Source organism: Rattus norvegicus, chromosome X (assembly GCF_036323735.1).
Source record: "Rattus norvegicus strain BN/NHsdMcwi chromosome X, GRCr8, whole genome shotgun sequence".
Classification (NCBI taxonomy): domain Eukaryota; kingdom Metazoa; phylum Chordata; class Mammalia; order Rodentia; family Muridae; genus Rattus; species Rattus norvegicus.
Window position 1 is genome coordinate 122,408,498 of NC_086039.1, and position 12,849 is coordinate 122,421,346.

Consider the following 12,849-nt stretch of genomic DNA (forward strand, 5'->3'; position numbering starts at 1 on the left):
ACAGCACACCTAAAAGCTCTAGAACAAAAAGAAGCAAATACACCCAGGAGGAGTAGAAGGCAGGAAATAATCAAACTCAGAGCTGAAATCAACCAAGTAGAAACAAAAAGGACCATAGAAAGAATCAACAGAACCAAAAGTTGGTTCTTTGAGAAAATCAACAAGATAGATAAACCCTTAGCCAGACTAACGAGAGGACACAGAGAGTGCGTCCAAATTAACAAAATCAGAAATGAAAAGGGAGACATAACTACAGATTCAGAGGAAATTCAAAAAATCATCAGATCTTACTATAAAAACCTATATTCAACAAAACTTGAAAATCTTCAGGAAATGGACAATTTCCTAGACAGATACCAGGTATCGAAGTTAAATCAGGAACAGATAAACCAGTTAAACAACCCCATAACTCCTAAGGAAATAGAAGCAGTCATTAAAGGTCTCCCAACCAAAAAGAGCCCAGGTCCAGACGGGTTTAGTGCAGAATTCTATCAAACCTTCATAGAAGACCTCATACCAATATTATCCAAACTATTCCACAAAATTGAAACAGATGGGCCCCTACCGAATTCCTTCTACGAAGCCACAATTACTCGTATACCTAAACCACACAAAGACACAACAAAGAAAGAGAACTTCAGACCAATTTCCCTTATGAATATCGACGCAAAAATACTCAATAAAATTCTGGCAAACCGAATTCAAGAGCACATCAAAACAATCATCCACCATGATCAAGTAGGCTTCATCCCAGGCATGCAGGGATGGTTTAATATACGGAAAACCATCAACGTGATCCATTATATAAACAAACTGAAAGAACAGAACCACATGATCATTTCATTAGATGCTGAGAAAGCATTTGAGAAAATTCAACACCCCTTCATGATAAAAGTCCTGGAAAGAATAGGAATTCAAGGCCCATACCTAAACATAGTAAAAGCCATATACAGCAAACCAGTTGCTAACATTAAACTAAATGGAGAGAAACTTGAAGCAATCCCACTAAAATCAGGGACTAGACAAGGCTGCCCACTCTCTCCCTACTTATTCAATATAGTTCTTGAAGTTCTAGCCAGAGCAATCAGACAACAAAAGGAGATCAAAGGGATACAGATCGGAAAAGAAGAGGTCAAAATATCACTATTTGCAGATGACATGATAGTATATTTAAGTGATCCCAAAAGTTCCACCAGAGAACTACTAAAGCTGATAAACAACTTAAGCAAAGTGGCTGAGTATAAAATTAACTCAAATAAATCAGTTGCCTTCCTCTATACAAAAGAGAAACAAGCCGAGAAAGAAATTAGGGAAACGACACCCTTCATAATAGACCCAAATAATATAAAGTACCTCGGTGTGACTTTAACCAAGCAAGTAAAAGATCTGTACAATAATAACTTCAAGACACTGAGGAAAGAAATTGAAGAAGACCTCAGAAGATGGAAAGATCTCCCATGCTCATGGATTGGCAGGATTAATATAGTAAAAATGGCCATTTTACCAAAAGCAATCTACAGATTCAATGCAATCCCCATCAAAATACCAATCCAATTCTTCAAAGAGTTAGACAGAACAATTTGCAAATTCATCTGGAATAACAAAAAACCCAGGATAGCTAAAGCTATCCTCAACAATAAAAGGACTTCAGGGGGAATCACTATCCCTGAACTCAAGCAGTATTACAGAGCAATAGTGATAAAAACTGCATGGTATTGGTACAGAGACAGACAGATAGACCAATGGAATAGAATTGAAGACCCAGAAACGAACCCACACACGTATGGTCACTTGATTTTTGACAAAGGAGCCAAAACCATCCAATGGAAAAAAGATAGCATTTTCAGCAAATGGTGCTGGTTCAACTGGAGGGCAACATGTAGAAGAATGCAGATCGATCCATGCTTATCACCCTGTACAAAGCTTAAGTCCAAGTGGATCAAGGACCTCCACATCAAACCAGACACACTCAAACTAATAGAAGAAAAACTAGGGAAGCATCTGGAACACATGGGCACTGGAAAAAATTTCCTGAACAAAACACCAATGGCTTACGCTCTAAGATCAAGAATCGACAAATGGGATCTCATAAAACTGCAAAGCTTCTGTAAGGCAAAGGACACTGTGGTTAGGACAAAACGGCAACCAACAGATTGGGGAAAGATCTTTACCAATCCTACAACAGATAGAGGCCTTATATCCAAAATATACAAAGAACTCAAGAAGTTTGACCGCAGGGAAACAAATAACCCTATTAAAAAATGGGGTTCAGAGCTAAACAAAGAATTCACAGCTGAGGAATGCTAAATGGCTGAGAAACACCTAAAGAAATGTTCAACATCTTTAGTCATAAGGGAAATGCAAATCAAAACAACCCTGAGATTTCACCTCACACCAGTGCGATTGGCTAAGATCAAAAACTCAGGTGACAGCAGATGCTGGCGAGGATGTGGAGAAAGAGGAACACTCCTCCATTGTTGGTTGGATTGCAGACTGGTACAACCATTCTGGAAATCAGTCTGGAGGTTCCTCAGAAAATTGGACATTGAACTGCCTGAGGATCCAGCTATACCTCTCTTGGGCAGATACCCAAAAGATGCCTCAACATATAAAAGAGACACGTGCTCCACTATGTTCATCGCAGCCTTATTTATAATAGCCAGAAAATGGAAAGAACCCAGATGCCCTTCAACAGAGGAATGGATACAGAAAATGTGGTACATCTACACAATGGAATATTACTCAGCTATCAAAAACAACGAGTTTATGAAATTTGTAGGCAAATGGTTGGAACTGGAAAATATCATCCTGAGTGAGCTAACCCAATCACAGAAAGACATACATGGTATGCACTCATTGATAAGTGGCTATTAGCCCAAATGCTTGAATTACCCTAGATCCCTAGAACAAACGAAACTCAAGACGGATGATCAAAATGTGAATGCTTCACTCCTTCTTTAAATGAGGAAAAAGAATACCCTTGGCTGGGAAGGGAGAGGCAAAGATTAAAACAGAGACTGAAGGAACACCCATTCAGAGCCTGCCCCACATGTGGCCCATACATATACAGCCACCCAATTAGACAAGATGGATGAAGCAAAGAAGTGCAGACCGACAGGAGCCGGATGTAGATCGTTCCTGAGAGACACAGCCAGAATACAGCAAATATAGAGGCGAATGCCAGCAGCAAACCACTGAACTGAGAATAGGTCCCCTATTGAATTAATCAGAGAAAGAACTGGAAGAGCTTGAAGGGGCTCGAGACCCCAAAAGTACAACAATGCCAAGCAACCAGAGCTTCCAGGGACTAAGCCACTACCTAAAGACTATACATGGACTGACCCTGGACTCTGACCCCATAGGTAGCAATGAATATCCTAGTAAGAGCACCAGTGGAAGGGGAAGCCCTGGGTCCTGCTAAGACTGAACCCCCAGTGAACTAGTCTATGGGGGGAGGGCGGCAATGGGGGGAGGGTTGGGAGGGGAACACCCATAAGGAAGGGGAGGGGGGAGGGGGATGTTTGCCCGGAAACCGGGAAAGGGAATAACACTCGAAATGTATATAAGAAATACTCAAGTTAATAAAAAAAAAGATATCAGAAAAAGGTAAAAAAAAAATAGTGAAAGTGATGTTGTGCACAGCTCAGGATGTCACAGAAGTATGATAATATCCCTTTTTGTCTTTAGTGACAATGTTAATTTTGATATCCTTGTTGATGTGTTTTCTAGATGTTCTACTGTCTGTTTACAATTTCTCCATTGAAAGCATTAAATTAGGGCTGGAGAGATGGTTCAGTGGTTAAGAGCACCGACTGCTCCTCCAGAGGTCCTGAGTTCAAATCCCAGCAACCACATGGTGGCTCACAGCCATCTGTAATGGGATCTGGTGCCCTCTTCTGATGTGTCTGAAGACAGTAACAGTATGCTCACATAAATCTTAAAAAAAGAAAGCGATAAATTAATTTTTTGCTAAAGTTTTCTGAGTAAAGGCACAGTAATGATAAAAAGGCTTTGCATGTAGCAGACTCTGGAATCCAGCTTCCTGGAGAAGTCCGCAATATGGCCAGCATCTGTCTGCAGACTGGTTACCTGACTGTTGCCTCAGTGCTGCACTCTGTCATCAGTGGACACAAGCTGGTCTTAGCTTGGTCTGTGGAGACTGAGTATACCTATCCACTTGCTGAAAAGGTCAAAGTGATTGTGGATGATCTATCTGCATTTGTGGCTGCTGCCTCTGTGGCTGCTGCCACCACTGCTGTCCCAGACAAAGCTGAAGCCAAGGAGTAGTCAGAGGAATCAGATGAGGATATGGGACTGGGTCTCTGACTAATCCCCTTAAAGCAACTAGCTGACACGCTTAATTTGAGACACATGGAAATAAGGCTTACTTCTCTTGACAAAAGGCTTTTTTTTTTTTAAAGGCGTCTCTCTTTCTCTTTTTTTCAAGGTTCTGTATCAGGAATATATCTGGAACATTGGAAAAACCATATAAGAATGAATGAAGTTGAAACAAAAGCTGGGGTCAGAGAGAATATGGTATACCTTGAGGGCTTTAGAGACTGTTGTAAATGAGTTTAGGTCTATTCTGACAAAATTGGGAAAGTACTGTATATAGGTTGACAGGAGCAGTATGTCATGTCTTTATTTTGGTTTTTAACTGGTTATTACCATAAGACCTCAAACTTGAGAGAGATAGGCTTCACATATAGAAATTCATTTCCAAGATTAGGGAACAAGTGGATATTTGGATTAAGACAGAGGACCAAGGAAGTATTCAGATGTAAGATTTTAGATTAACTAAAAGGATGTGGTGATGAAGTCCTAGTATTATATGAGTCTGTAGACACAGTGTCACTGACTAGTATGAGCCCCAGATCCTAACTGGGGTGCAGAATTCAGATCAGGACAAGACTCTGCTCGGGTGCAGGGAATGAGTACTGGATTCTGAACTAGACAGGTTGTGATCCCAGCAGCCATTTCTGTTTTCCAGGGTAAGAACGTAATACTTATAATGGGCAGATACAGTCTCATGGCAGAAATATAAGTGCCTTCTCTGTTATGCAAAGAACATTCTCCATTATCTATTCACTTCAATTGTAAGACAAATTGTGTGTGTGTGTGTGTGTGTGTGTGTGTGTGTGTGTGTGTGTTGTATAGGTCAGAGGTATATAGGTAGATGTGTGATGCTGCACTTGGCTTTTGTGTAGGTTCTGGGCTATGAACTAAGGTTCTCATGCTTGTTCGGCAATGACTTTACCCTCTGAGCTATCTCCCAGCTCTTCAGAGACAAACATTAGGTGGGATATGGGATGAGAGTAGATAGATGAGTGGATTTCAATATAGTTTAGGGTGACGACCTTTGGACTCTAGAGTCAGACTGTTCTTGTCAAATTGCAGCTCTGCCACTTAGCTGTGTAACCCTGAGAGAGTCACTTAACCAGTTTGTTTCTGTGTTTCTTTATGTGTAAAATGCAGCTAGTAATAATACCTATTTTATAAAGATGAAGGTTAAAGAGTTAAGTAAAGCAGACAGAACCGAGCCTGACACAGTTAGCAGTCAGGAAGTAATAGCTGCTAGAATTATCATGTTGTAAATATTCTTCTTTGAGAGAGTGGTTCAGGTGAAAGGGGTTCACAGGCATTCCCTGCTCCCTTTTCCTTATTGAATTCAACACAGATTCATCAGATTTATCAATCTTGAATGAGACAACTACCCTCTCTTATTTCCACATGCATCTAAGGTAAAGTTAGGATATTTTAAGAGAAAAATGTGAACAATGAAATGAAGAAATCTGAGTTGGTTGTGGAATATGTATTTGCTAATAACAAAATAATTATAATTTATGTCTAATTTATGAAATATGGTTGATTCTTCTTGTCTTTTTCTTTTTCTTTCTTTTTTTGGAGGCAGGATTTCTCTGTGTAGCCCTGGCTGTCCTGGAATTTGCTCTGTAGACCAGGCTGGCCTCAAATTCAGAGATCCACCTTCCTCTGTCTCCTGCGTGCTGGGATTAAAGGCATGCCACCATCATCTTCTGGTTATAGTTGTGCTAATATTCATGATTTAATTAAATGTTCACAAAATCTTGTGAGGTGGCCAAAACAGGCCTTATTTGACAGAGCAAACAGAGGCTCATTGACACTATAAATACAAGAATCCTAGTTCTCAGTAGGAGGCAGCCTGTCCCTTGAGGCATTGCCAGTATGGCTGCCACGTCACACATGTATCAGTAGGTGGCAGAGAGGACAGAGGCTATGTCTTCCCTCAGTGTTCTGACCCGTGACCACCTGAATGATTAGTAACCTATCATTCCCTGAGAAAACCAAGCTTGAGACAACCACCAGTTTGTCACCAGACAGGTCCAGGTGGGCTCCCAGGATTGGGGGCAAGCTGGAGACTAGAAGAACCCTGCCTGAGATCACAATCTCCGAGCAGTAATGAGCCCAAGACAGATGACTACCTGGGTGGGTTGGGTGAAGAGGCAGCTTGAGATGACCACCAGACTGGCACTATGGAACCCTGACAGGGAGCTGCCCCGAGATGACCATCAGTCTGTCACCATGCAGGTCTGGGGAAGGGAGAGACCATGCCTGAGAGGACCTCTATCTGGCACCATCATGCACAAGTGTGGCGTGGTACTCCTGAGACCACCCTGACACTCAGAGACTCCAGGTGCCACTAAGAGGAACAAGTAAGTGGTGGCAAAATGGAAGAGAAAGAGACACAGAAGGATGCGGGTACGATGAAGAGAGGCAGAACTGGAAACTAGAGGGTATTGAGGAACAGTATATGTGAGTGATCAATGAGGCCACTTGGGACCATGGTGGTATCCTAGCCTGTGCTGTCACTGGGGGCTATATCCATGGCCCTGTAGCAGCAGGGTTATGTTGCCACCAAAGGCCAGGCAGACATCCCTTGTCCGGACTACTGCTCAGAGGCATGTGGACATCTGAAGGCTGTGCAGAATTGGCTCCAACCCTCACCTGGACATTGTGGGAGAGCTGGTTTTGGGGGAATGAGAATAGGAGAACTGATTCCATCCCTAGCTAGCTGTAGTATCGGGAGAGCAGGCTGCACGTTGCAGGAGTTGTGGTAAGCCGGCCCTTGAGGCCATGAGTGTGGGAGAGCTGGTCCTGCCTCTTGTCTGCTATGTAGTGACATGGGCAAGGGAGAGATTCCCCTCCCCTTTCTTTTGCTTTGGACATCAGTGGCAGGCAGGAAAGCTGGCCCTGAAGGGGTCATAAGACCAGGAGAACAAGCCTTTCCCCTTACCTGCTGTAGCACTTGGGAGAGCAGGCCCTGCATCTTGCCTAGAGAGCGCAACAGAGCTGGCTCTGGATGTGGTGGCTGCACATAAAATTGGTCTGGGAGTGTGTGAGTGCAGGAAAGCTGGCCCTGCCTCTTGTTTGCTTGGAGGTGGCAAGGACAAGGGAGAGACACCCTCCTTCCCTCCTTTCTCCCCATCATCTATGGCAGGCGAGAGAGCTGGCCCTGAAATGGGTCACGAGAGTAGGGGAACTGGCTATGTCTCTCAACAGCTGCAACACTCAGGAGAGCAGGTTCTGCACTTCACCTGGGCAACAGGGTATAGCTGGCCCTGTTGCTTGTGAGCCAACCCCATGTATAGGAGAGCTGGTGAGCTGACCAGTGTAGGCCTAGAGTTTTCAAAACCTACTTTATTTAGGCTTCTTAAACACTTCAACCTCCTTTCTAGCCCATCAACCAGAGATAGGAGAGAAAGGTTAATAGAAAAAGTGTTGTAGACCTGTTTAGAAGTAGTTCCACCTTTTGTTGTCAGGATGCCACCAGTACAATTCAATAGCAAACACCAAATATGAATCAGTTGTGGCAACAAGACCCAGCAGAAACAGCAAGGCTCCTCTGAATTAGTATGAGTCAGTTGAATTAGTATAAGTCAGCTGAAGTGACCAGAATCAGCCAGAATACCAGAATCTTTGGCACACTTCTCTCTACAAAGCGAAGACCAGTGAAGCATTGCACACCATAGCAATGGAAGAGCATCCTCTCACTGCTTGTGGGGTTCTATTTATATCCTTTCTAAGCATCACACACCCTCTCAAGTGTCTGTCTTCAGCAAAATATCTCATGCTTTCTCATAGGCAGCTTCTAGAAAAACATCACATGACACAACTGAGTTGTTAAAGAATTCAGAAATTTCCACTTCAGACCAGCTCAGATACCTCTTAGGTCCAGAAGCAGGGCTTTGAATTGGCCCACCCAAAATCTACCCCTTTGATGAGCTGCTGGAGTGCATGAAGGTACAGATCTAAAACTACAGGATCTCCATGACACAGGGCAAGAACAGGATATCTGAGAGGAGTACCAGAGAGGATCCGGTATTGATGGAGTAGCAGAAGCCAGAGGGCTAATATCAGACCAATCAATCATTGTAATGAACATTTATAAGCAAAATATGGACAAAAGTGTATACTGTGGGACATACTGTGATACACTACTATTTCCACAGCAAAATCTCCACCCACTTCCTCTTGCAGGAGAGGTTGCAAGAGTGGAGGGCAGATATGAGGGGAGGGGAAGGTGTCTGGGATTGGGGTGCATGATATGAAATTCACAAAGAACCAATAAAAAGTTAAATAAATAAACAGGAGACAGAATTAGGCAGAATTAGAACTTGGGCCTTTTAGTTTAAACTGGTGCTTATGTAACTGTATCAGGAAATTTCTAGTCAAGGCTGATTTTGTTCATAGTATGCTTGGGTCATTTCCTTTGACTGAGTTTTACTCAAAGGTTGTATTTGAGACTTTTGATACCAATTTCCTTCCTTAATAATTATCAACTCATGGTCACTCTTATTTCATCTGACTGTACCTATTCTGTACTTCCTAGATTATTTTGAAGGAGATAAATCACACTATCTAAAGATGCATTTTGAGCTGCCTCACAACCGTTCCAACTCTCGGAGAATTCAGGAGATAACGCTGGAAAGTACTGGGATTAGATATAGTCTTGTATTTGTCTTACTTATATGACTATATCCAGATTTTATTATCAGTATCAAGAATTGTTATAGTTTGTTCTGAAATATGTCCTACAGAGTCATGCATCTGAACACTGGTTTCCCAAATGGTAGCATTGTTTTTTAAGATTGTAGAACCTTTGGGAGGTAGAATGTAGCAGGCTAGGAGTGGGCCTTGAAGGATGTAGTCAGACCCTACTTCTGACACAAAGTTTCCATTTCCTTAGGGACAAAGCTCTATGTTGTCCCTGCCACCCTGGACGGTGTTCAAGGACACTTCAAGCTAAAACAAATCCTTCCTCTCTTAAGTTGCTTCTGATAGTTATAGTGTCACAGCCACAAGGAATGTTACTAATACAAGTTTAATACCTATTATGTTCTAGGTAAGGATTGGGAAAACAATTATTTTATTTTGACAATCCTGTACTCAGAGATTATTGTGTTCACCCACTGGTTAATATTCGAATGCCTCAGCTTATAGAAACACTCATATAAAAGAGAACTGAACTAGGAGTCCAAACACCTCCATTTCTAATTAGAAGTGTGTCCTTATACTAGTTACTTGATGGGTCAGCAAATCTACTTCTTCATCTGTCTGCACTGCCAATTTTCTAGGGCTATCGAAAGATAAATGAAGTCAGTATTTAAGAGGCTATCAAACTGTAAGGCATGTTAATATAATAAGTAAGGATCCTTACTCAAGATCATTCATACTTTGGCTCTCTTTTTCCTTGTTGACTTCATTTCTCATTTATTCTGATAAAAAGTTTTATTTTTTGATGGTCTTTTAAGTCTCTCCTTTGTTTTTTTCCCCATCTTTATTAACTTGGGTATTTCTTATTTACATTTCAATTGTTATTCCCTTTCCCAGTTTCCAGGCCAACATCCCCCTAACCCCTCCCCCTCTCCTTCTATATGGGTGTTCCCCTCCCCATCCTCCCCCCATTACCGCCCTCCCCACAACAATCACATTCACTGGGCGTTCAGTCTTAGCAGGACCAAGGGCTTCCCCTTCCACTGATGCTCTTACTAGGCTATTCATTGCTACCTATGAGGTCAGAGTCCAGGGTCAGTCCATGTATAGTCTTTGGGTAGTGGCTTAGTCCCTGGAAGCTCTGGTTGCTTGTCATTGTTGTTCATATGGGGTCTCGAGCCCCTTCAGCTCTTCCAGTCCTTTCTCTGATTCCTTCAATGGGGGTCCTGTTCTCAGTTCAGTGGTTTGCTGCTGGCATTCGCCTATGTATTTGCTGTATTCTGGCTGTGTCTCTCAGGAGAGATCTACATCCGGTTCCTGTCAGCCTGCCCTTCTTTGCTTCATCCATCTTGTCTAATTGGGTGGCTGTATATGTATGGGCCACATGTGGGGCAGACTCTGAATGGGTGTTCCTTCTGCCTCTCTTCTAAACTTTGCCTCCCTATTCCCTCCAAGGGTATTCTTGTTCCCGTTTTAAAGAAATGTAGTTATGTTACATAGTCATTGTGTAGGAGGGGCTCAGTTAGATAATATTTTCTGACCTTCTGACCCTTATCTGGAACACACAGGAATACATTATTTAATCTTTTACAGTGTTTCCACCCCAAAATTGAATTGATGCAGTTTGTAGATGGGCAAATGCAGAAAAGACATGCGCATTCACAATGGACTCAGAGGAAAAAGATGATGTAGCAGTGAAAATCAAGGTGTAACTGAAAGCAGGTAGAGTGGTGGCTGCTTTTACTCCCTGGACCTGAGACGTTATGGTAAGAGAATTATCAAGTGTTTGAGGCCAGCCTGGACTACACTTGGAGTTCCAGGCTGGTATTGAGCTTCAGGATGAGAATGTTTTAAACAAAAACAAAACAACAACAAACAACAAACAAACAAAAAACAAAGCAAAGGAAAACAAAACTGAATCAGGGTTGGTGAGACGCCTTAGGCAGTAAAGTGTTTGCCTTGCAGCCTTGCAAGTGCGGGAATCTCAATGCACATACCCAGAACCCCTTCTAAAGAACTGGGTATAGTGATGAGTACCTGGAATCCCAGGAAAGAGGTGCAAGACAGAGCCAGGTGGAGCCATGGAAACTTGCGAGCCAGCTAGCCTAGCCTACTTAATAAATAAAGTTCCCGGCCAGCGAGAGACCCAATCACAAACCAAAGACTGAGAGCTCCTGAGGACTGACACAGTTATCCCATCTTCCATATGCATGCCACGCAATGCTCCTCAGTCTGCATGTACACACATGCCTGTATATGCATATCCGCTCCCCTGGATTGATACTTTAAGCTGACATTCAAAAATCTAAATATGAACATAATTTGCAATGCTATTGCGCAAAGAAGAAAGCTATTGAGCAAAGAAGACATACCACCCTCTCTTCACCCAAATTATGTCTTTAAGACATCCAAAAGCATTTTCTCTTGATAGTTTAAATATATGTGGAACCAGAGCAGCGGCAAACTGGAAGCTGCTACATATGTATTTGAAATCTGTCATTGCACATTCAATCAGTCCTTATGAGATGAATATATTCTAGGGGTTGTTATGGTAGTTGATTAGCAGTTAGTTATAAGCAGAAGATGTCGCCCATTTTCTTCTTTTTTTTGGATATTTTTAATTTACATTTCAAATGTTATTGCCTTTCCCTCACCCAACCACCCACCCCTTCCTGCCACCCAGCTCTGATATTCCCCTACACTGGAGGGTCCGGCCTTGGCAGGACCAAGGGCTTCTCCTTCCATTGGTGACCAACAAGGCCATCCTCTGTTACATATGTAGCTGGAGCCATGGGTCTGTCCATGTGTACTCTTTGGATGGTGATTTAGTCCCTAGGAGCTCTGGTTGGTTGCTGTTGTTGTTCTTATGGGGTTGCAAGCCCCTTCAGCTCCTTCAGTCCTTTCTCTAACTCCTCCAATGGCGACCCTGTTCTTATTTCAATGGTTTGCTGCTAGTAATTGCCTCTGTATTTGTCATGCTCTGGCTGAGCCTCTCAGGAGATAGCTATATCCGGCTCCTGTCAGCATTCAGTTCTTGGAATCAGCAATATTGTCTGGGTTTGTTGAAAGTATTTATATGGGCTGGATCCCCAGGTAGGGCAGTCTCTGGATGGCCTTTCCTTCAGTCTCTGCTCCAAACTTTGCCTTCATATCCCGTCCTGTGAATATTTTTGTTCCCTCTCCTAAGAAGGACTGAAGCATCCACACTTTGGTCATCCATCTTCTTGAGCTTCATGAGGTCTGTGGATTGTATCATGGGTAATCTGAACATTTGGGATAATAGTCACTTATCAGTGAGTGCATACCATGTGAGTATTTTGGGATTAGGTTACCTCACTCAGGATGATATTTTCTAGTTCCATCCATTTGCCTAGGAATTTCATGAAGTCCTTGTTTTTAATAGCTGAGTAGTACTCCATTGTGTAGATGTACCACGTTTTCTTGTAGGAAATATAACTATGGAATGGAATGTGATTTCCTTTCCTCTTCTTTTTTTCTAAGACAGGGTTTCTCTGTGTAGGCCTGACTGTCCTGGAACTTGCTTTGTAGATCAGGCTGGTCTCAAACTCACAGAGACCCACCTGCCTCTGCTTCCCAAAGGCATGCATCACTACTGTCTGGTTATGAAATGTGATTTCTCATGTGTAGTTTCTTTCTTTCCTCCTCCTCCTCTTCCTCTTCCTGCCCCTCCTTCTTTGTTTAGTGCTAGAGCTGGAGCTCCATCCTAGAATCTTTCTTGCTTCGTGCTCTACCACTGAGCTGCACCTCTAGCCCTCTAAATCCTCATCAAATGACTCAACTAATTAGTTTTCAGTTTACTTTTATGCTTAGCTTTGTTGACGTGTGGTAAAACAACCAACAGCAGCTGCTGTTAGC

The 12,849-nt window shown here is 42.6% G+C and overlaps 1 non-coding gene across 1 annotated transcript; it reads left to right on the forward strand.

The window, feature by feature from the left end:
* Positions 1–6,180: 6,180 nt before the first annotated feature.
* On the forward strand, positions 6,181–6,312 carry LOC120099489 (small nucleolar RNA SNORA17). Its single transcript, XR_005498660.1, has one exon. It is a non-coding gene; the product is annotated as a small nucleolar RNA SNORA17 (small nucleolar RNA).
* The last annotated feature ends 6,537 nt before the right edge of the window (positions 6,313–12,849 follow it).